The sequence below is a fragment of the Mobula birostris genome, chromosome 7, assembly GCF_030028105.1.
Source record: "Mobula birostris isolate sMobBir1 chromosome 7, sMobBir1.hap1, whole genome shotgun sequence".
NCBI classification, from domain to species: Eukaryota; Metazoa; Chordata; class Chondrichthyes; order Myliobatiformes; family Myliobatidae; genus Mobula; species Mobula birostris.
The window spans coordinates 24,560,629-24,585,792 of NC_092376.1; the positions used below are offsets into that span (position 1 = coordinate 24,560,629).

Below are 25,164 nucleotides of genomic sequence, written 5' to 3' on the forward strand. Positions count from 1 at the left end.
AGTGTGACAGGACGCCAGTCATTCAGACGTATTGCCTTGGTCTTTTTAGGTACAGGAGCAATGGTGGATGTTTTGAAGCAGGAGGGCATCTACATTGGGAGAGAGAGAGAGATTAAAAATGTCTGTAAACACACCTGCCAGTTGTGCAATGCACATCCTGAGTACCCGCCCTGGGATGCCATTGGTCCTGCAGTCTTGCGACTGTCTACCCTGTGTACTTCGGCCTCAGAGATGACCAAGCTGCAGGCCGCATCAGCTGTTTGATTGTGCCCAAAGCTAGATCAACGCAATTTGGTCTGTTTTGCGAAATGATATGTGGCGGTATTTACCCGGCATTCTCATTCTTCTTAGCCTCGGATAGTTTATATGCAGGTGCTGGGAGCAGATTTAATCATTGTTGAATTTGGAATATTTGTCAAACATTCTACATTGTCTAACTCTTTATTTTTTTCTTGGTAGTTGGCAAGATTTGTTTGTACATCCACGCAGAATCCTCTGTTGCTGGATAGTATAATGGTTTTTCAGTTGTAATCTCAGACGTTTGTTGCTTTTTCATTGGTTCTGTAAACTATACCACCTCAGTTGTGTCTTTAACCTTGCTGCTTTTCCCTGTATTCTCCCAAGATCTCTGCACTACTCTAACTTCAGTCTCTCGAGTGTCTCCAGTTTCCTCAACCCTGCCCTTAGCAGTCAAGCACTCTGACATCCCTGAACTAAATCTCTCCAACTCTTTTTAAAAATATCTCTCTTTGATGTTGTTGCGTTGAAATCCTTGATCTCCGAGCCCAACTGCAGTGCAGGAAGGTATTCTGTAGAGTTTTAAAAAAGGACACCTGACCATTGTCTTCTCAAGGGATTTTAGAGGGCAGGCAGTAAATCAAAGTTCAAGGGAAATTTATTATCAAAGTACATACACTTCCCTGAGATTCATTTTCTTGCAGGAATTCACAGTAGAACAAAGTACAATAAAATCAATGAAAAACTAAACATACGGATGGACAAAAAAACGAATGCGCAAGAGAAGACAAATATCAAATAAATAAATGTATACATACATATATGCATACATAATGTAAACATTATGTTTAAATGAGTTGAAATGCTGGCATTACCACTGAAGCTGTTCTAAGGCAATTTTTGACCATTTGTGCTCCTGTGAAATAATTTTATCCTTCCGGCCCTACGAGCTGCACTGCCCCGCAACCCACCTATTTAACAGTAGCCTAATCGCAGGACAATTTACAGTGACCAACTAACCTACTAAGCAGTACATCTTTGGATTGCAGGAGGAAATCAACGTGATTTACGGGGAGAACGTGAAACTGCTCACAGACAGCACTGGAATTGAACCCCCCCCCCCCAAGCTGTAAGTGTCACACTAACTATGATGCTATGGTGGCACCTACATTTCATTCCTTGTTTGATTGAGGAGTTAACTATAATCACTGTAGAGCTGAATTTTTCTTGATAGAAAAAGTCAAGATCAAACTTAGTGCCGTCCTTATTTGATGCATGCATTCCTGGGGGAATTATCGAGTCTTGATTGGGAGCAGGATGCTGGAATTCCTCCATTTTGGTTGATTTGGGAATGTGGACATGTGTTTGGTGTGCAGGGTGAGCTCAGTGTCCTGTGCTGGATGGTTTTCACCCAGTTTGCAGTGTCACTGCATATTTAAGCCAACTTTCAACTTTCAAACAATCGTACTTCAGACTGGCAACTTGGTTAGTATAGACAACTTGGGCTGAAGGGCCTGTTTCTGTGCTGTATGAATCTATGAGTACAGTATCTTAGAACTTGGCAAGATTGAGTTTGTTGCATTAAATTGAAGGTTATTTTGTCCTTTAGAAAGCCATCTTCAGTAAATAGGTTCTAACTGAGAATAATTAAGTATAGCTAGTGTTCTCAGGACAAAGAGATACAGTATCACTTTAATTGTCCGCTGTCCAATGATACAGAAATTCCAGTGGTTCGGCATCTGGTTCTCCAGGTAATATTCTTTCTCATTGGCGCCGCAGTTTTTGTGCTCCCTCCTGCACACTGGGCCCCAGTCCCAGATTCCCTTTCACTCATCGGTTTCCTGAAACTGACATTCCCTTCCCACTCATTGGGACTCTAGTTCCGGAAGTCATTTTCAACTTGCATGGTTCACTGAAAATTTTGATACAAAACTGTGTAACGCTTTAGGGGGGGAAATAAGTATTCTTAAAATATGTTGGGTTATTAATTGAAACCAGAGGACATCCTTTTAAGGTGAGGGAGGAAAGTTTAAGGGAAACTTTCCAGCAAGACGGTGGCGTGCTCGGACGTAGCGGCCTCTTCAAGACCAGCCAAAGCTGTTCTTGTCTTTTCTGAACATCTTTTTTATGATTGCAAGACACTACTGGCCATTAAGGACTTCAAGTACTACCCCATTGGTGAGTTGCGTGTTAGCAGAGGAGCTGGACTTCTGGTGCAGAGTGTGCTGCTGCCTGCTACAGAAAGGCGTCAGAGTTAGTGCGTGGAGGCGGTGTGCAGTCTTTCAACAATCTCAGGGTCCCGTTGGGCATTGATAGCATAGAATAGTACAGGTACGGTTCTGTTGGGGAGACTGGCGGCGAGGGAGCCGCGTGGCCTCGGTCCTGGCGAGGATGAGGCCTCATGCCGCGGTGTCACCTGTTGCAACCGCCAAGAGGGGAGACGCCAGGGGCGGTGTGGCGCAGCATCCATGCTGGGTCCGGGGCAGGCCCCACCATCGGTGCTACACTCCAGTGTTGGCTCAGTGGAAGACATGCCAGATAGCGTGTGTGTGTGTGTGTGTGTGTGTGTGTGTGTGTGTGTGTGCAGGCTGCTGAGGGCTTGTTCTTGCATGCACCATCAATCTACAAGACATCACTTAGGAGCTTGGGCTACAGTATACATTTTTTTGTGACTATACATTTACTACTATCCTATATGTGCTCTATGTGCCCTGTGCTCTGTATGACTTGGTACTTTGCACCTTAACCTGAGGCAAACTGTTTCGTTTGGCTGTATTCATGTATGGTTGAATGATAATTAAACTTGAATTTGAAATGTCAGAGGTAGTTTCTTTTTACAGAGAGTGGTAGGGCTGTGGAAAGTGCTGCTAAGGGTGATGGCTAAGGCCGATACTTCAGGAGACTCTTGGATGGGCATGTGGATAGAAGATAAATGGAGAGTTGCGGGCTATGTAGGGGGGAGTGTTTAGGTTGGTCGTGGAGTAGGTTTATATACAGCAGCACAACATTGTGGGCCAAAGGACCTGTACTGTGCTGTACTGTCCTATGTCCCAAGTCTCTATGTCCAGTAATCCAGAAAATCTGCTGGACTGCCACCACCAAAGTCCACTGTGTACAAGGTTATAGCCAAGTGCTTTATACTCTAATTATGAAAAAAAGTGGACTCCCAGTTAAAAGAGTGTTCCAATTGGACTGTCACTGATTCATCGATCAGGATGGCACGGTAGCGTAAAGGTTTGCGCAGTGCTTTAGGGCATGTCAGCTGTAAGGTTGGGGGTTCAATTCCCGTCGCTGTCTGTAAGGGGTTTGTACGTTCTCCACATGACCATGTGGGTTTCCTCCGGGTGCTCTGGTTTCCTCCCACATTCCAAAGATGCACAAGTTAGTGTTGGTAAAATTGTGGGCAGGCTCTGTTGGCGCAGGAAGTGTGGTGACACTTTTTAGTTTGCCCCCACCTGATGCAAGGGATGCATTTCATTGTATGCTTTGATGCACATGCGACAAATAAAGCTAATCTTTATCTTAACAATTAAGCAGCAGTTTCCAGTCCCTATCACCAGCCAGCTTGTACTCCACCTTTTCGCCCACCTTATTATTCTGGCCTCTATCCCTTTTCTTTCCAGATAAAGGGGCTGAAATGTCGACTGTTCATGTCCCTCCATAGATGCTGCCCGACCTGCTGATTTGCCCAGTTACTCTCAATTTCTTGCCTCAGCAGCTCTTCCTTAAGCAACCATCATATTAGCAAGGACAAGAGCCCAATGCTGTTAGCGTGATGGCATCTGTTCCTCTACTGCAGCACAACACTGACCAGTTTTCCGAGAGCAGATTCAATGTTCATTTAGCAGCCTCTGTGCGAGGAAAGGAAATGTTGACACTTCGGGTCAGAACCCTGCATCAGAAACCATATTTGAGTCCTGATGAAGGGATCTGGCCCAAAATGCTGACTGTTTAATTCCTCTCCATAGATGCTGTCTGACCCGCCGAGTTCTTCCAGCATTTTGAGTGCGTTTCAGACCCAATGCAGGATTTCAGCCCGAACCGTCAACACTTTCTTTCCCTCTGACAGATGCTGCTTGACCCGCTAAGTTCCTCCAGCAGCTTCGCGTAGTGGTTGGCATAACGCTTCACAGTACCAGCAACCTGGGTTCAATTCCCGCCACTGCCTTTAAGGAATTTGTACACTCTCCTCATGGCCGCGAGTATTTCCTCTAGGTGCTCCTGTTTCCTCCGGCGGTCCAAAGATGTTCCAGTTGGTAGGTTAATTGTTCATTGTAAGTTGTCCCATGACTAGGCTAGAACTAAACTGGGGGATTACCGGGCACCGTGGCTCGAATATGTGGAAGGGCCTGTTCTGTGCTCTGTCTCGATAAATAAATAAACTAAAAATAGTTTGTTGCTCCAGATTCTAGGATCTGCAGTCAGTTTAAAGTTCACCAGTTTGCTTCTGCTTTATGTGTACAGAGATTCTTTAGTTATTCTGCACTTTGCTCAATATTGGCAATAGAGGAGGAAACCAGAGAACCAAGGGCATTTTTTTCTGCAATGTAATTATTCCTTCAACAATGCTGAATATTGTGGAGCTCATGTTGTGGTGGCACACACAGACAGATATTGTTTGTATTCAATCCGTTGGAAAAACACAGGTAGGGAGTTCAGGACCGGGCAGTCTGGTGAATGAAGTTGCAGACCTCATTTCTGTGGTGTGGTATACTGCACACTGGGTGTGATTGTTGGATAGTTTATTTCCAGATCCACCTGCCTAATTTTTTCCAGGCCTATGTTTATGTACTTTCCTAGCAGGCGGCTGGGAAATGAGATTGTTCCTGTTTGCAGAAGCAGTGGTTAAATTCGGACATAATGGTTGAACACTAAGGTTCGCTGACTTTAAACTCTTACGCTACCTCAGTGGAGCTTGAAGGTGGGGTAGGACGGTGTGGATGGAAGCGTCTGTTGGACTGGGATGAGATTACGTTGGGTTTTTATAGTCTGCCTCAAAATAGCAAGGAGTGAATGATTTGCACATGCCCAATACTTGTGTGGGGATAATCCTGTAAATATTGGCTCCAGGCTGCGATTTACTGATTCCTCAGATACCTGTTCTAAAACTGAAGATTATCTTTTTGACAAAAACTTGAAGTTTTATAACATCATGATAAATCCTGCAGTGTTTAACTGGGTCCGACATGTTACTATAGTACCATGAACTCTGCTGGCGGAGAAATTCATCCATTTCTTGGCTGGCACTAAAACTGTACACTCGGAAGTATGGGAACACAAGCAGAAACCGAGCCTGCCACACATGGGTAATACTGAAGATCAAAGGTACATTTCTCATCTTACGATCTCCTGAAGGACTCAGCGAACTTGACTCGGCAAAATGCAAGTACGGCACCTTGATGCGAACTAAGGTCTGCCGTCGCCAAAAGAGATGGCCGGGGTGGACTTAAAGCCATATTAAAGCATCGAGGCCTGAGACTGAGAACAAACTGGTGTTCAGCCCCACTTCTCCATGCTAGCCAATATTCCCCATCTGGGCCTGTCCTGTCTGCCTATGTTTTACCCATATCCCTCTCTTCTCGCCAATACCATCGGATTGGAGGTCCAGGAGTCTTGGGCCCCACACCACCAGGTTTGGGAGTAGTTGTTGCCTCACAACCACTGGTCTCCTGGCCCAGCTAAACTCACCTCAGTGGTGAACTGACTCTGTAGCTGTGGATTCTATAGTTCATATTCTCGAAGTTATTTGTTTTGATTTTTTTTAATTATTTGTGTGATTTGCCCTCTTTTTTCCATTGAATGTTTGTCAGTCTTTGTTATGTGGGTTTTTTTCATGGATTTCATTGTATTTTGTTGTTTTCCAGTGGATGAAAATGAATATCAAGATTGAATATGTTTTACATACTTTGATAATAAAATTACTTCAAACTTTTGAACTTTGAACTTCCTATTTTGGTTGCTGGAGTTTTGTATCAAAGCTCAGCCACCTACTTCTGCCCTGATCGTTTTCTGATGCCACATCTTCTCTTGATTACAGCCTGCAGCTCCAAGTTTAGAGTAGTTAACTTACTGGGCTGGAATCCAGACACTGAATTGAAGACATGAGTTTGATTCCCATTGTGATGCTAAAGAAGTTAAATTTAGTTAATTAAATAAATCTGGAATAAAAAGTTCAATATCAGTAATGATGACCATTAAACTTGTGGATTGCTGTCAAAATTTAGGTATACAAGATTATAAATACAGAAAATGCAAGCAGGTTTTTTTCCATTAAGGTTGGATGAGACTGGAACTAGAGGTCATGGATTAAGGGTGAAAGGTGAGATTTTTAAAGGGAACATTGGGGGGAATTTCTTCACTCAGAGGGTAGAGAGAATTTGGTATATGACCTGCAAGTGGAAATGGTAGATGTGGGTTTGATTTCAATATTTAAAAAAAAATTTGGGTAAGTACATGGATGGGAGAGGAATGGAGGGCTATAGTCCAGATGCAGATCAATGGGGCAAAATCGAGTAATTGTTTGGCATGGACTAGATGGACCGAAGGGCTTCTTTCTGTGCTGTAGTGCTTTATGACTATAAAAGCCTTAGCTCATGGATGCCTTTCAGGGAAGCAAACTTGTGCTGCGTGTGACCCTCAAAGCCTCGGCACTGGCCTCTGAAATGACTCAGATTGGAGATAGTTGATGAGACTGACAACACTCATATCCTGTGAAAAAGTCAAGGTAACGCCTTGCCACCAGCCACCAAGTCTGTGAACAGAAGGATGCTGCAAAATATTGTTCACCTTCAAAGAGCAACATCTGGGGATAATTGAAAAAAAATATTTGGAACAAAATCCTCCAGAAGTAATCAATGCCTCGGTGGATGGAAAAAACATCGAATCACTACTTTCTGGCACTTCACAAAAGAAACAACAAAGGCTGGTTTGATCTCGATCTCTGAAATGGTTTCCAGTAAATCTCTGAATTTCAGTAAACCCCTTACTTATTAAGCTAAAGCTTTGAGACAGTTGCAGAATCAACAAAACAGGAGCATAAAAGCATTCAGCAATTTGTGTTCTTGAACCTGCTCCACCAATTCATTTGGATCATGAAGATCTGTGTACACTGTCGTTTAGTCCATTATATAACCTGTTTCAACCTCCACTTCCAACTGGATATAGGCAGCTCCAACAACTCTGAAGAATTTTGATATTATCTGGGACAAAGAAAACTTGCCACCACCAAAGTGGCTACACTGTGAATCATCTGTGGAATGTATTGCAACTAGTCCCCCAGGCCTCTACCACCAGGAAAGACAAAGGCAGCAGGTACTTAAGAATACAACCAACAGCAGGTTCCTTTCAAAGTGGTCCACCATAGTGGTTTTGATACTGATTTGTTATTGTCACATGTACTGAGATGCAGTGGGAAAAGCTCAAAGTTCATAGTAAATTTATTATCAACGTACATATACGTCACCATATATAACCTTGAGATTCATTTCCTTGTGGGCATACTCAGTAAATCCAATAACCATAGTAGAATCAATGAAAGGCCACCCCAACTTCGGCATTCAGCCAGAGTGCAAAAGACAACCAATTGTGCAAATACAAAAAGAAAGAAATAATAATAAGCAATAAATATTGAGAATATGAGATAAAAAGTACTTGAAAGTGAGTCCATAAGTTGTGGGGACATTTCAGTGATGGGGTGAGTGAAGCTGAGTACAGTCATCTCCTTCAGTTCAATAGCCTGAAGGTTGAGAGGTAATAACTGTTCCTGAATCTAGTGGTAGGGGCCAGAGGCTCCTGTACCTTCTTCCTGACGGTAGCTGCAAAAAAGAGAGCATTACCTGGGTGGTGGGGTCCCGAATGATGGATGCTTCTTTCCTTTGACAGTGGTCCATGTAGGTGTGCTCTATGGTGGGGAAGGCTTTACCCATGGTGGACTGGGCCGTATCCACTACTTTTTGTAGGTGTTTTTGTTCAAGGGCATTGGTGCTTCCATACCAGGCTGTAATGCAGCCAGTCAATAAACTCTCCACCACACATCTATAGAAGATTTTCAAAGTTTTTGATATCATGCTGTATCTTTGCAAACTCCATACAGATAGTTTCAAAACTTAAGTACTTTGTGGTCAAAGTGCAGAGTAAATTTATTATTAAAGTGCATCTGTGTCACCATATACTACCCTGAGATTCATTTTCTTGTGGGCATTCACAGTAGAATAAAGAAATACAATAGAATCAATGAAAAACTACACACAAAGAGAGATAAACAGCCAATGTGTTAAAGAAGATAAACTGTGCAACGAATAAATGATACTGAGAGCATGAGTTGTAGGTTCCTTGAAAGCGAGTCCATAAGTTGTGGTACTGTAGGTTTTCGCAAATAAAAACGGCGGAGGCATTTTAAGTTTAAGAAAAACCATAACAACTCCTTTATTGTACTCCAAACACTGAACACAAGGCACGGTAGAAGTATGTAATGAAGTCATCACGTCAGACCAACCTCTTAAAGTGACTCCAACTCAATGTCGATGGCTGTGAATTACGCACGTTTTCACAATTACATTACCCTACACAGCCCTCCCTCCAGAATTCACTAAAACTGGCATTGTGAGTCAGTCTGGAACGCGCCTGGCTCAGGTTCTATGTTCCATGGGTGGAGGAACTGCAGAGGCCTCAGCTTGTATAAACCAAGCAATGGCATTTTGCTCCCAAAACTCCTGCAGTTTCAAAGTGACTGCATTAGCCAACATGTTCAATAACTCTGGAATCATCCCAGAGCATTGGGGTCACCAGTGTCTCGCAAATAGAAATGGTGGGGGTGTTTTTTGTTTCAGAAAACCTGTAACAGCTCAGTTATTGTACTTGAAACACTGAACGCAAAGCGCGGTAATAGTATGTTACCTAATTTAGTCATTATGTCTGACCAGCCTCTTAAAGTGAACCCAACTCAATGTTGGTGGCTGGGAACTATGTACGTTCCCACCAATTACATTACCCTACAGTATCAGTCCAGATTTGAAGTTATCCACACTGGTTTAAGAGCCTGATGATTGAAGGGCAATAACTGTTCCTGAACCTGGTGGTGTGAGATCTAAGTCTCCTGTGCTCCTTTCCTGATGGCAACAGTGAGAAAAAAGCTTGGCCTGGATGGTGGGGGCCTTGATGATGGTCCTTGTTTTATTGCAGCCAGTCACCTTCCAAATCTCTACCACCAGGAAGGACAAGGCAACAGATTCTTTACTTTATTGTCGCCAAACAATCAATCCTAGAGCGTACAGTCATCACAGCGATATTTGATTCTGCGCTTCGTGCTCCCTGGAGTACAAATCAATAGTAAATATTAAAAATTTAAATTATAAATCTTAAATAGAAAAGGGAAAGTAAGGTAGTGCAAAAAAACCGAGAGGCAGGTCTGGATATTTGGAGGGTACGGCCCAGATCCGGGTCAGGATCCGTTCAGCAGTCTTATCACAGTTGGAAAGAAGCTGTTCCGGAATCTGGCCGTACGAGTCTTCAAGCTCCTGAGCTTTCTCCCGGAGGGAAGAGGGACGAAAAGTGTGTTGGCTGGGTGGGTCGTGTTCTTGATTATCCTGGCACCACCGCTCCGAAAGCATGCGGTGTAAAGTGAGTCCAAGGACGGAAGATTGGTTTGTGTGATGTGCTGGGCTGTGTTCACGATCTTCTGCAGCTTCTTCTGGTCTTGGACAGATACATAAGAATACAACCAACAGTTGCCCACCATAGTGGTTTTGGTATTGGTTTATTATTGTCATATTTACTGAAATACAGAAGGAAAAACTTAGCTTTACAAGCCATCTATACAGGTCATTTCTAAATATGTGTGTTGAGGTCAGGGAAAAGCTATAACAATGTAGAATATATTGTTAAGGTTGCAGTTACAGAGAAAATATAGTGCAGGTAGACAGTAAAGTGTGCAAAGACCATGAAAAGGTAGAATGTAAGGACTAAGTTTATCTCCAACATCTGTTCAGGAGTCAGGATAGAAGCTGTCCTTGAGCCTGGTGGGGCTTGTCTTCAAGCTCTTGTACCTTTTGTCCAGTGGAAGAGAGGAGAGGAGTGAATGCCCAGGTTGGGAGGGGTCTTTGATTATGCTCGCAGCTTTTCCAAGGCAGCAAGAAGTACAGACAGAGTTCAAGGAGGGGAGGCTGGTTTTGGTGATGGTCTGATGCAGGAACTCCTTAACTTTCTGCAGTTTCTCACGACCTTGGGCAAAATTATTGCCATCCCAGTATGTGAACTTGCGATGCATCAGGATAGGGTGTTTTCGATTAAAAAATGCTGAGGGCCAACAGGGACATACTGAATTTTCTTTGACCTTCCGAGTAGGAGACGTGCTGGTGTGCTTTCTTGGCCACAACTCAAGAATTTATCGCCCATCCTTTATCAACGATGAGACTAAATTCAGCAATTCTCCCCACTAGCACTGAGTGAGTGCCTTCACCAGGCGAACTGTAGTGGTCACTGTCATCCTTTGAAAGGAATTTAGGGATGGGCTAAAATGTTCCTGATGTCCAGCTCCTGAAAAGGGAATTTTTAAAATATATTCTATAGCAAGTCACAAAATGTGAGACCTTATTCTTTGCCATGTGGCACTACAGTTAGGGTTCATTCGAGCGCCAGAGTGACCTGTGACAATAGGCTTAACTGTACATAGTCAGGTTTTCTTCCTCATTTCTCCAACTACAGGATGACCAACTTATGTCCTTGATTCTGTGTGCTGTGTGTGCGCAGCAGCCTTTTGAAGAACTGCCAAAGGTGTGTGCAATGGTGTTGATTAAAATCTGTCTGATTTAAAAACTGGAAATGCAAATCACAGGTGTCCCGGGGTTTCATGTATCAAAGGATTTCTAGGATGTGCCAGTCGCAAGGTGACAAGGTTTGTAATCTTTGTTATCTCGTGCACAAGTGTGGTAATCTGATTGCTGTATTTAGATTTATTTTTAAAGTGGTTTGTATTCACAATCACAAACAAGGGAAAACAACACAAATAAATCACTTTGTTTTGTGTGCCCTTCTTCTGAAGCACCTCAAAGTAACTATGTAGTTTTTATTTGCCACATCGTCTGTCGGTCACTTTAGAAGGTGTAATTTGAATCTACAGTGGAGGCTTTGTCCGTGGTTTACCTCCTCCGTAACAGTGATTTGAATAGATTGGCCATCAATGGTGTCTGCTCCAACAATGTTTAATAATTTGCTCCAGTGAATACTGAATACTGTTTGAATGAGAGCAAAGCAAAGCAGTGCCTTGCCTTGGGAACGGATACGACTAGAGTGAGATATATGGCCTGCCAATGAGCTCTGGTTCCATATGACCTTCATTCAGGCCAAATGTTGTATGCTCTCTGTTGGGGAGGAGTTGCAGGGATGAAAAGCAAACAGGCGTCCAACTATTTTGGGCTATTGCTAAGTTTGGTGTAATTCCTGCATTGATGGATGCAATCGATTTGGCCGTCACTCATATAAGACTGTAAGACATTGGAGGAAAATTAGGCCATTTAGCCCATCGAGTTTACTCTGCCATTCTACCATGGCTGATTTATTGTCCCTTTCACCCTATTCTCCTGCCTTCTACCTGTAACCTTTCACGCCCTGATTTAGCAAAAATCTATCAACCTCCACCTTAATTACTCTCAATAAACTGGCCTCCACAGCCATCTGTAACAATGAATTCCACAGATTCACCACCCTCTGGCTGAAGAAATTCCTCACCATCTCCATTCTAAGTGGATGTCCCTCTGTTCTGAGGTTGTGCCTTCTGGTCCTAGACACTCCCACAATAGGAAACATCCTCTTTAAATCCACTCTTGAATGTTTCCCTTTCTCTTCATCTTTTACACCTCGGACTTCAACTACTGCACAGAGTCTTGTCATCTTCAGAAGTTCTCTGATGACTCTGCCATAGTTGGATGCATCAGCAAGGGAGATGAGGCTGAGTACAGGGCTACGGTAGGAAACTTTGTCACATGGTGTGATCAGAATCATCTGCAGCTTAATGTGAAAAAGACTAAGGAGCTGGTGGTAGACCTGAGGAGAGCTAAGGTACCGGCGACCCCTGTTTCCATCCAGGGGGTCATTGTGGACATGGTGGAGGATTACAGATAGCTGGGGATACGAATTGACAATAAACTGGACTGGTCAAAGAACACTGAGGCTGTCTACAAAAAGGGTCAGAGCCGTCTCTATTTCCTGAGGAGACTGAGGTCCTTTAACATCTGCCGGACGATGCTGAGGATGTTCTACGAGTCTGTGGTGGCCAGAGTGCGATCATGTTTGCTGTGGTGTGCTGGGGCAGCAGGCTGAGGGTAGCAGACACCAACAGAATCGACAAACTCATTTGTAAGCCAGTGATGTTGTGGAGATGGAACTGGACTCTCTGACGGTGGTGTCTGAAAAGAGGATGCTGTCTAAGTTGCATGCCATCCTGGACAATGTCTCCCATCCACTACATAATGTACTGGTTGGGCACAGGAGTACATTCAGCCAGAGACTCATTCCACCGAGATGCAACACAGAGCGTCATAGGAGGTCATTCCTGCCTGTGGCCATCAAACTTTACAACTCCTCCCTTGGAGGATCAGACACCCTGAGCCAATAGGCTGGTTCTGGACTTATTTCCTGGCATAATTTACATATTACTATTTAACTATTTATGGTTTTATTACTATTTAACTATTTATGGTTTTATTACTATTTAACTATTTATGGTTTTATTACTATTTAATTATTTATGGTGCAACCGTAACGAAAACCAATTTCCCCCGGGATCAATAAAGTATGACTTTGACTATGACTATGAATGCCTTTCAACATTCGATAGGTTGCAATGAAATCCATCCTAGTTCTAAATTACAGCAAGTGCAGGCCTAGAGCCATCAAGCACTCCTCTTATTTTATGCCTCTTAACCCTGAAATAATTCTCTTGAACCTCGTTTGAACCCTCTGCAATGTCAGCACATCCTTTTTTAGTTAAGGGGTCCAAAACTGCTCACAATACTCCAAGTGAGGTCTCACCAGTGCTTTATAAAGTCTCAACACTACATCTTTGTTTTTAGACAGATACTTTATTGATCCCAAAGGAAATGACAATGTCACAGTAGCATTACAAGTGCACGAATATACAAATATTAGAAGAGAAGTAAAAAAGAATGATCTGCCTATTATCCACCCATTCCTCTGTCCGATCTCCTCCTCATCTCCTTCCCTTTATTCCATGTTCCATTGTCCTCTCTATCAGATTCCATCTTCTTTGTCTCTTTGTTATTTCCACTATCACCTCCCAGCTGCTTGCTTCATTCCCAATCTCCCTCCGCCTTTACCCGGATACCCCTATCACCCTCTTGTGCTTTCTCCACCCCTTCCCCCACCTTTTGTATACTGGCTGTCTCCCCCCTTTCTTCCCAGTACAGATGAAAGGTCTCAACCCAAAGTGCCAACTGGCCATTTCCCTGCATAGATGCTGCCTGACCCACTGAATTCTTCCTGCACTTTTGTGTCACCATAGATTTCCAGCATCTGCACTCTCTTCTGCCTTTATCTTCAGCTGGCCTCCAGATCCACAACGTTGTGGTCATCTAACCACTGTACATAATCCACCTTGCAAGACTACGCTCAAGATTAATTAGATTTGACCTTGCCAGACAGCCACATCCCATGAATGAATGACTCACAGGTCTAGCAACCTGGATTTGATCCTGATTTTGATGCTATTTTTTTTCTTGTGGAATTTGCACATTTTCGTTGTGACTGTTCGTTTCTGCCAACTTCTTGCTTGGGAGCTGGCATGAATCTGATGGACCAAATGGCCTCTTGTGCTGGAAGAATAAGAATAAAAACAGTTGCTGACTGAATCTGTTACTTTAGGTCATACAACTCTATTGACTGTTCTTTGGCAAAGGCACTTCAAGTACTCATTCAGATACCTATTTAGATTGGGTAGTGAATCTGCCTTCACCATCTTTTCAGATGGTGAGGATCAGACTCGGATCACTTTTTTTTGTCCTCTAGTCGCAGCAAATAAAAGTTTGTACCTGCATTTTTTCTCTCTTTTGAGAGAGAAGTTTTATTATTATCCTTGATATAAAGTCATTTTTTGTGTAGCTGTCAAACGAGATGATGATTGGGGTCGTTTGTGAAGCTGATGTGCTTTTTACTCGATATAACACTCAATACAATGAATAGCAAATATACCCAGTGGACACTCTACACCTCGTTAATGCAAATTTCTAATCAGCCAGTCGTGTGGCAGCAACTCAATAAATAATGGTCAAGGGGTTCAGTTGTTGTTCAGACCAAACATCAGAATGGAGAAGAAATGCGAGCTAAGTGACTTTGACTGCGGAATGATTGTTGGTGCCAGGCCAAGTGGTTTGAGTATCTCAGAAACCGGTGTCCTCCTGGTATTTTCCCGCTCGATATTCTCTAGAGTTTACAGGGAATAGTGCAAAAAAAAGCAAAATAAAAAACATCCAGTGAGCTGCAGCTCTGTGGGCTAAAACCCCTTGTCAATGAGAGGAGAATGGCCAGACTGACTCAAGCTGACAAGAAGGCGACTGTAACTCAAATAACCACACATTGCAACAGTGGTGTGCAGAAGAGCATCTGAATGCTCAGCATGTCAAACCTTGAAGTGGACGGGCGACAGCAGCTGAAGATCATGGGCGTAGTGTACACTCAGTAGTCACTTTTTTGGGGACGGGAGGTACCTAATGAAGTGGCCACAGTGTGCATATGGTAACTCTCGGTTTGCAATGTCACATCAGCGAAAGTATTCGGAATTCCAAGGACAGGAAAACTAAACAAGTACAGCAGGTGCTTAAGGAGCATTGGGAGAACAGATTGTACACCGGAATTGCCTTTTCTCACTCTGCACCAGTGTTCAAACCTCCTCCCGCTGGGTGATGGTAACCTGCAGCAATCCCCTGGTAACTCTGCCATGGGTGTGCCCCCCAGGCTCGGCTGTGAAAGAAACGGGTGTGCGTGCTTGGAAAACCCCATCCTGTAAAGAAAAAATTCCCGGAGCTCCCAAGGTTTCTTCCCTGGGAGAGGAAGGATCTTCGCCCAGAAGGCATATCAAGTCCTGCGGTGAGGGCAGAAGCCACAGGGCTGATCACGCTTCTGTCGGCCCAGGACAGAGTGAGGTGAGCTGCTGTTGGTGGCCTATGCCCCAATAGGTGTGATGGGCTTCAGAAGGAGGAACACGTGGTGCATTTCCTAATGCCGTACTTGCAACGCACGCTCACGTGCCCCATTCATTCAGTCATTCCTGTTGAATAGACTCGCTGCCATAGGGCTGATTGTGTGCAGTTATGTACTTTAAGCCTTCAGTAGCTCATGGACGTCAAAGCCGTAGCAACACTGAATTTAAGGTTGATTGCTGAAAGACTTGATGGAGAAAAAGGGTACATGATTTGATAAATACATATTGCCCTTATTTGTCATGCCAAGCCCTTTTATTAGGCTTTTGAAGCTCTTGCAATATTCAGGAGATAGCAGTAGTTATTTTAATAACTGTATCGCAATAAGTCATTTATTTTCCTTTCCTGTTCTGTCTGGTTTCAGTTGCTAGGTAGGAATCTGTAGTCTCAGATGCTCATTTTTCATACTCTGTACTTGGAGAATTAAATCAACTGATCCGTCATAAGACACTGCTGCGGTCTTTTCAATTGGTTTTGCCTGCTGAGATTGTGGTCTTAAAACTTCCAGTCACCACCATGTCCTGTCTGAAGCCAGGAAAGATGTCCAGGTCTAGAGAGAGAAGGACACAAGGAGGGGAAATTAAATCAGTGCTGAGTTCCACCATTACTTATTAAAACAAATGCATAAGTGCTTGCTTGCACAACAATACATATAAACAAAATTATTTTTTATTGATATGCTTTGAGCCTCTATAAGACCCAAAGGCAATAAATGCTAGCAGTTTGGCTCCTGTCATCAATTTAGAACAGCATGTGCCAAAGCATTGACTTATAATATCATTTCTTTAATAAAAATTTAGAGGGAGTCCATTGGACTCATGGGAGCATTGTGATTTTCAAATACAGAACTTGCACATCTTGTATCACAGTCACTGTGTAGCTGATGCAAGACCTCCTCCTCAAGGTGCCACAGTGTATAACATAGTGCTTTTCCTCAGGTCACAGGTTAAGGATTCAAGCTCTGCTTCTGGATTTGTTTGTGAAAATCTAAGATCATGCAGCCATCAGAACAAAGATGATGTTTCTCATTGTAGATCAGAATCAGATTTATCAATTGACACTAAGGTGTGAAATTCAAGCAACACACATCAAAGTTGCTGGTGAACGCAGCAGGCCAGGCAGCATCTCTAGGAAGAGGTACAGTCGACGTTTGGGGCCGAGACCCTTCGTCAGGACTAACTGAAGGAAGAGCTAGTAAGAGATTTGATCAGTGGGGAGGGATGGGGGTGCTTTCCACAGGGATCGCTCCCTACACGACTCCCTTGTCCATTCGTCCCCCCCATCCCTCCCCACTAATCTCCCTCCTGGCACTTATCCTTGTAAGCGGAACAAGTGCTACACATGCCCTTACACTTCCTCCCTTATCACCATTCAGGGCCCCAGACAATCCTTCCAGGTGAGGCGACACTTCACCTGTGAGTCGGCTGGGGTGATATACTGTGCCCGGTGCTCCCGATGTGGCCTTCTATATATTGGCGAGACCTGATGCAGACTGGGAGATCGTTTTGCTGAACACCTACGCTCTGTCCGCCAGAGAAAGCAGGATCTCCCAGTGGCCACACATTTTAATTCCACATCCCATTCCCATTCTGACATGTCTATCCACGGCCTCTTCTACTGTAAAGATGAAGCCACACTCAGGTTGGAGGAACAACACCTTATATTCCGTCTGGGTAGCCTCCAACCTGATGGCATGAACGTTGACTTCTCTAACTTCTGCTAATGCCCCACCTCCCCCTCGTACCCCATCCGTTATTTATTTATATACACACATTCTCTCTCTCTCCTTTTTCTCCCTCTGTCCCTCTGACTATACCCCTTGCCCATCCTCTGGTTTTTTCCCCCTCCCCCTTTTCTTTCTCCCTGGGCCTCCTGTCCCATGATCCTCTCATATCCCTTTTGCCAATCAACTGTCCAGCTCTTGGCTCCATCCCTTCCCCTCCTGTCTTCTCCTATCATTTCAGATCTCCCCCTCCCACTTCTAAATCTCTTACTAGCTCTTTCTTCAGTTAGTCCTGACAAAGGGTCTCAGCCGGAAACGTTGACTGTACCTCTTCCTAGAGACGCTGCCTGGCCTGCTGCATTCACCAGCAACTTTTATGTGTGTTGCTTGAATTTACAGCATCTGCAGAATTCCTCGTGTGAAATTTGTTGTTTCGCAGAAGCATTACAATGCAAGACGTAAAAGATTTATAAATTACAGAAATGAACAGAGAGAAAGAAAGGACTAATGAGGTAGTGTTCATGGTCTGTGCTTCATTCAATGGTGGAGGGAAAGAAGCTGTTCCTAAGTTGGTGAGTGCGGGTCTTCATGCTCTGATGGGAATATAGTAATGACAAGAGGACATGTCCTGGATGGTGAGCGTCCCTAATGTTGGACGCTGAGTTCTTCACAGTTTCTTTTGTTACTCCATATTCAAGTGCAGACAGTCTCTTGTCTATTGGATAAGATTTAAGACATGAGGTGATTATTAAATGTGAGGAGTTTGGAGCCAGGGCAAAGGTCACTGAATGATTTATCAAAATGGCAAAGCTGGCACAAGGAGTGAAATGTCTCCAAATTCCTCAGATTTAAAATTCACCTTGTGTCTTCAGAATGCAGTGAGGATGGCAAGAATGAAGAACACAGCAGAACACTGTGTGGCATTTGGATACTTGGAGACTTCAAATATTTATGGATTGTGGATGAAGGGAGGTTGGGCAGGAGCACAAAATAATTTTAAAAAGACTAAAGCGCGTTTGAGGGTGGTAGAAAGAATTGAGCATTGGAGGGGCTGGAATTGAGGTTTGGTGTAGAGAAGCGAGAGTTATTCCTTGTGCAGAGTGGAGTTTGGGTAGATGGCACAGGCATGGACCCTGTACTGGGGCTTGGGGAGGGGTGGCAGAAATTTATGAGGGTGATGAATCTGTGGAATCCATTGCCACAGATGGCTGTGGAGGTCATATCATTGGGTATGTTTAAGACAGAAGTTGATAGAGTTTTTGATTAGTAAGGGTGTCAAAGGTTACAGGGAGAAGGGAGGAAAATGGGGTTGAGAGAGACAATAAATCAGATATGGTGGAATGGCGAAGACAATGGACCAAATGACTTAATTCTGCTCCTGTGTCTTATCGGTTGTAGTTATAGAGTACTGCAGTACAGAAACAATCCCTTTGGCCCATCTAGTCCATGCCAACCTAGTCTTCTGCCTAGTCCCATCTACCTGCATGAAGCCACAGTCCTCCGTACCCCTTTCATCCATGGGTGTATCTGGGGGATGAAGGTAAAAGATCTTTCATGCGTATTGCCACTCAAGGTGTCCCTGAATCTAAAGGGGCATAGTCATTCTTGTATTATAGGAAACACAACAGTCTGCATAATGTACATTATCCAGTTTTAATCAACACAGATGCAGTGAGCTTAATGGCTTCAAGTGGAGTAAATTTCTATTAATGGCACGGCACGGTAGTGTAGTGGTTCACACAAAGCCTTACAGAAGTCAGCTGTAAGATTGGGATTCAATTCCCAACACTGCCTGAGAGGAGTACATACATTCTCCCTTGGGTTCCCTCCGGGTGCTCCAGATTCCTCCCACATTCCAACCATATGTCGGTTATGGTTAGTGACTTGTAGGCATGCAAAGGAAGCATGCCCAGCACAATCCTCGATTTGATACAAACAACACATTTCACTGGACCATTCAATGTACATGTGACAAGTAAAGCTAACCCTTAATGATCTTTCATTGTAAAGATGTGTGCATTAAAAAAACAACCAAAATCAGCATTGTGATATTAACCAATCATTTTATGATAAACAAGAGAAAATCTGCAGAGGCTGGAAATCCAAGCAACACACACAAAATTCTGGAGGAACTCAGCAGGCTAGGCAGCATCTATGGAAAAGAGTACAGTTGACATTTCGGGCCAAGACCCTTCAGCAGGACTCACTGCTGAAGGGTCTCGGCCTGAAACATCAACTGTTCACTGTTTTCCATGGGTGCTGCTTGGACTGCTGATTTCCTTCATCATTTTGTGCATGTTGCAATCATTTTATGATTATCATCAAGGGTCAAATATTGGACAGATATCAAGCAAAGCTGACTTCCTTTTAGTGGCAGTAATACGAGGGGAACTTTCCTTTCCAGCTAAGAAGATAGTTGGATCTTTTGGTTTAATTTTGCATCGAAAAGGCGGTATCTTCATACTCAGTGAGTTCGTGCAGTTCAACAGGAGGTGCTGGACATTCTTGCTACACATATCCACCAAAAAATGCCAGGAGCTCTGTCCACACATTATTCACGCATGGGTGGTGTGACACTGTGGGTTGGTGGTGCAAGGTCGCAATAGATCTGTTGGGATTTGCTGTTGAATGGAAGATCAATCAAAAGGAAATTAGAGGGACATGGACCAAGCACGAGCAAATGAGACTAGCTTCAATGGGCATTTTGATTGGTATGCGTGTGTTATCAAAGGGCCTGTTTCTATGCTGCAGTACTCCATGACTCAGTCCTTGAGCACAGCATCACCTGATGTGCTTGTGGCTGGGATTGGACTTGAACCTACGCCTTTCTGATTAAGGGGTGGAGAGGGTTACCAGCAGAACCACGGCTATGATTTTATTCTCCCCAGTGCTAAACTGGACAGAGCAGCAGCTCATTGTAGATAAGCAGCCCAATAGAGCCTTGAGGGAAATAGCCAATTGTCTGTGAAGTACTCAAGGGTCTTGTGAGTTTATGAAATATTGGCAGACATCTTAGTCATTGCTAGTTTTAACAGGGTATATAGAGAGAAGCTGTTCAAAGTTCAAAGTAAATTTATTATCAAAGTATGTGTATATCACCATATACAACCTTGAGATTCGTTTTCTTGCAGCACTCACAGTAGAACAAAGAAATACAATAGAATCAATTAAAACTACACACAAAGACTAACAAACAACCTCTGTGGAAAAGTGAGAAAATGTGCAAAATAAAAATATATAACTAGATGGATAAGTAATACTGAGAACATGAGACATAGAGTCCTTGAAAGTGAACCCATAGGTTGTGGAATCAGTGTAGTATTGAGGTGAGTGAAGTTAGCCATGCTGGTTCAAGAGCTTGATGGTTGTACAGTGATAACTGTTCCTGAAGTTGGTGGTGTGGAACCTGTGCTCCTGTTCCTCCTTCACAATGGCAGAAGCCTTGGGTCCCACCAGACTGATTGAGATGGTATAGGTAGAAGGAACAAGTCCTCTCTAACAGACAGAACTAGGGGGTGCAGATTTATTTTGTCAGAAAGGAGGGTTTTACTTTCCTCACAGAGTAACTCTACAGAGACGGAATCAAGTTGAAGTTTAATTGCCAAACGAACAGCGTTCTTCCAGGGCCATAGTGCAAAACAAAGTGCCAGCAGTCACACACAGCACAAGGCACCAAAATTACAATAACAGTGAAACATACCGTCTCACAAAAAAAAACATAGCCCAAGTCCCTGATTGTTATGGCCTGTAGATTGATGGTGCGAGGGATATTATCCTGGAGCCACATTCCTGCAAGAACATCTATGCAGCAGTTCCTCATCACGCACTTGTGCAGCTGCAGACGAATGCAGTCCAGCTTGTCTTTAACCGAGGGAACACTGGAGGGGAGCACCGACAGGTCGGGGTCAGCTCCCAACCCCGCTCGGACGCCCACTGTGCCACACCACCTGTGACGTCTCCTCTCCTAGCTGGACAATTCAAAGGAATAGGATGGATACGTGAAAGTGTGCTGGACATCCCGGGATGGCGGGACTGTCATACGTTGAAAGGTTGGAGCGACTGGGCTTGTATACACTGGAATTTAGAAGGATGAGAGGGGATCTTATTGAAACATATAATATTATTAAGGGATTGGACATGCTGGAGGCAGGCAGCATGTTCCCGCTGATGGGTGAATCCAGAACCAGAGGCCACAGTTTAAGAATAAAGGGTAGGCCATTTAGAACGGAGTTGAGGAAAAACTTTTTCACCCAGTAAGTGGTGGATATGTGGAATGCTCTGCCCCAGAAGGCAGTGGAAGGCCAAGTCTCTGGATGTTTTCAAGAAAGAGATGGATAGAGCTCTTAAAGATAGCGGAATCAAAGGTTATGGGGATAAGGCAGGAACTGGATACTGATTGTGGATGATCAGCCATGATCACAGTGAATGGCGGTGCTGGCTTGAAGGGCCAAATGGCCTACTCCTGCACTTATTGTCTATTGTCTATTGACTACAGAAAAGGAGTGGGGAATCGTCCCCTTCGGACCCACCACAAAGTTGATGGGCTGCATGCTCTGCGTTGTAATAATTCTACAAAGATAGTTAATTGTATCTTCTTTCTCTTTTAAACGTAGCTTGTTGGTGTGAAGGTGGGGGTAGTGGATTCAAAATGAATCCTAATACATCTGCCTTTTTCAAAGCATAATGGGATCTAATTTTGGTTCTGTCTGTCCAAAGTCACTCCATTACATTTCCCTATGGAGTGTGCATTGTGTCTATCCTTTTGGGGTATTCTTTGTATTAAACTGCTAAAGCTGTCTGGCTTTATTCACAGTAGATGTTTTGCTGGCAGCAACATGACTACTGGCTGTTCCGGAATTCAGACATGGCAACGTTTGCAGAAGACTTTGAAACATCTTGTAATTGATATGGCTGGATTGGTTGGTGCAGTTGTATTGATTTATATCAGCATGCATTTTTTTATTCAGACAAACAAACAGAAGCACAATGTTCCCGTATTGTGTTACAATCTGTTAATGGAGGTCAAGTGCTATTTAACCACTTTCTCAAGTGGTTAAACTTGTTCTGTCTCGTTTCAAAATAAATACCTCCCCTTAGTTATCGTAATGATTTGACATTTTGCTAGATGCTTGAAGGTTTTCTGTTATTTGTCCAATTTATTTTTGATTTAACTTCTGTAGAGCAAACAACTTCCATTTGCTTTGTACATCGACACTGATGAAATGCTTTGAGAGGTTAGTCATGACGAGACTGAACTCCTGACCCAGCAAGGACCTGGACCCACTGCAATTTGCCTATCACCACAATAGGCCAACGGCAGATACAATCTCAATGGCTCGCCACAGGGCTTTAGACTACCTGGACGGCACAATCACCTATGTCAGGATGCTGTTCATCGAATATAGCTCAGTATTTAATACCATCATTCCCACAATCCTAATTGAGAAGTTGCAGAACCTGGGCCACTGTACCTTCCTCTGCAATTGGATCCTCTATTTCCTAACCGGAAGACCACAGTCTGTGCAGATTGGTGATAACATATCCTCCTCGCTGATCATCAACACTGGTGAACCTCAGGGGTGTGTGCTTAGCCCACTGCTCTACTCTATATATACACACGACTGTGTGGCTAGGCATAGCTCAAATACCATCTGTAAGTTTTCTGATGATACAACCATTGTTGGTAGAATCTCAGGTGGTGACGAGAGGGCGTACAGGAGTGAGATATGCCAACTAGTGGAGTGGTGCCACAGCAACAACCTGGCACTCAACGTCAGTATGACGAAAGAGCTGATAGTGGACTTCAGGAAGGGTAAGACAAAGGAGCACATACCAATCCTCATAGAGGGATCAAAAGTGGAGAGAGTGAGCAGTTTCAAGTTTCTGGGTGTCAAGATCTCTGAGGATCTAACCTGGTCCCAACATAGTGATGTAGTTATAAAGAAGCCAAGACAGCAGCTATACTTTATTAGGAGATTTAAGAGATTTGGCATGTCAACAAATACACTCAAAAACTTATATAATTGTACCTTGGACAGCATTCTGACAGGCTGCGTCACTGTCTGGTATGGAGGGGCTACTGCACAGAACCGAAAGAAGCTGCAGAAGGTTGTAAATCTAGTCAGCTCCATCTTGGGTACTAGCCTACAAAGTACCCAGGACATCTTCAGTGTCTCAGAAAGGCAGCGTCCATTATTGACCTCCAGCACCAGGGCATGCCCTTTTCTCACTGTTACCATCAGGTAGGAAGTACAGAAGCCTGAAAGCACACACTCAGCGATTCAGGAACAGCCTCTCTTCTGCCATCGGATTCCTAAATGGACATTGAAGCTTTGGACACTACTTCACTTTTTTTAATATACAGTATTTCTGTTTTTGTATGTTTGTTTTAATCTATTCAATGTACGTAATTGATTTACTTATTTATTATTATTATTTTAAATTTTATTTATTATTATTTTTTTCTCTGCAAGGTTATGTATTGCATTGAACTGCTGCTGCTAAGTTAACAAATTTCACGTCACATGCCTGTGATAATAAACCTGATTCTGATTCTAATAACGAATCGTTTCATGTGAAATTGAAGCCAAAGACTTTAACATATTTATATTAATGTGTATATAACATTGTATGGTATTATTTCAAGTCAAATAAGTAGAGATACAATGGCCTTCATAAATCAAAGTATTGAGTAGAGGAGGTAGGATATTATATTGAAGTTGTATAAGATGTTAGTGAGGCCTAATTTGGAGTGTTGTGTGCAGATTTGGTCACCTACCTACAGGAAAGATGTAAATAAGGTTGAAAGAGTACAGAGAAAACTTACAAGGATTTTGCTGGGACTGGAGGATCTGAGTAACGTAGAAGGAAAGATTAAATAGGTTAGGACTTTATTCTTTGGAACAGTAGAAGATTGAGGGGAGATTTGATAGAGGTATACAAAATTATGAAGGGTACAGAAAGGGTAGGTGCAAGCAGGCTTTTTCCACCGAGTCTGGGTGGAACTACAACCAGAGGTCATGGGTTAAGGGTGAAAGGTGAAAAGTTTGAGGGCAACATGAGGGGAAACATTTTTACTCAGTGTGTTGTGAGCGTGTGAAACAAGCTGCCAGCGCAACTGTCATGCAAACTCAATTTCAATGTCTAAGAGAAGTTTGGATTGGTACATGGACGGTAAGGGTATGGAGGGCTATGGTCCCAGTGCAGGTCAATTGGAGGGGGCACTTTAAATGGTGCAACATGGACTAGATGGGTTGAAGGGCCTGTTTCTATGCTGTACTTTTCTATGAATCTATGACACTGGATGCAATGTATGGCCTCATATCAAATCCAAAATTGTGTGTTCATTTAAGAAGGTATAAAAGGATCAGACACAAAATGCTGAAGGAATTCAGCAGGTCAGGCAGCATCTATGGAGAGGAATAAAGAACTGACACTTTGGGCTGAGGCCCTACATCGGGTCTGAAAAAGAAGGGAGAAGATTAAGAAGGTTGGGGGAGGTGATGGAGTACAAGCTAGAAGGTGATAGGTGAAGCCAGGTGGGGAGGAGAGGGGGTGTGAAGTGAGAAGCTGGGAGGTGGTAGGTGGAAAAGGCAAAGGGCTGAAGAAGAAGGAATCTAGTAGGAGAGGAGAGTGGACCATGGGAGAAAGGGAAGGAGGATGGAAACCAAAGGGAGATGACTAGAAGAGAAGGGGCAAGAGGGGAGCCAGAATGGGGAATGGAAAGAGGGAGAAAGGGTTTGGGGAGAAATTACCTGAAGCTAAAGAAATCAATGTTCACGCTGTCAGTTTGGAGGCTATCCAGTCAGAATATGAGGTGTAGCTCGTGCAACCTGAGAATGGTCTCATCCTTGTATTTGAAGTGGCAGTTGTATTAAAATGGTTGGTTACCAGGATTCCTGCTTGTTACGGACAGAGCAAAGGTGTTTATGATATTAGATGATTCTGTTTCTTCAGAGTGTTGTAAAACTTAGGAATTCTGTACCCCTTCATGTG

The 25,164-nt window shown here is 43.5% G+C and overlaps 1 protein-coding gene across 2 annotated transcripts in view; it reads left to right on the forward strand.

Moving 5' to 3' along the window:
- The window catches only part of atp10a (ATPase phospholipid transporting 10A), a 437,297-nt gene that overhangs the window by 212,470 nt on the left and 199,663 nt on the right, over positions 1 to 25,164 (forward strand). The window lies entirely within an intron of this gene.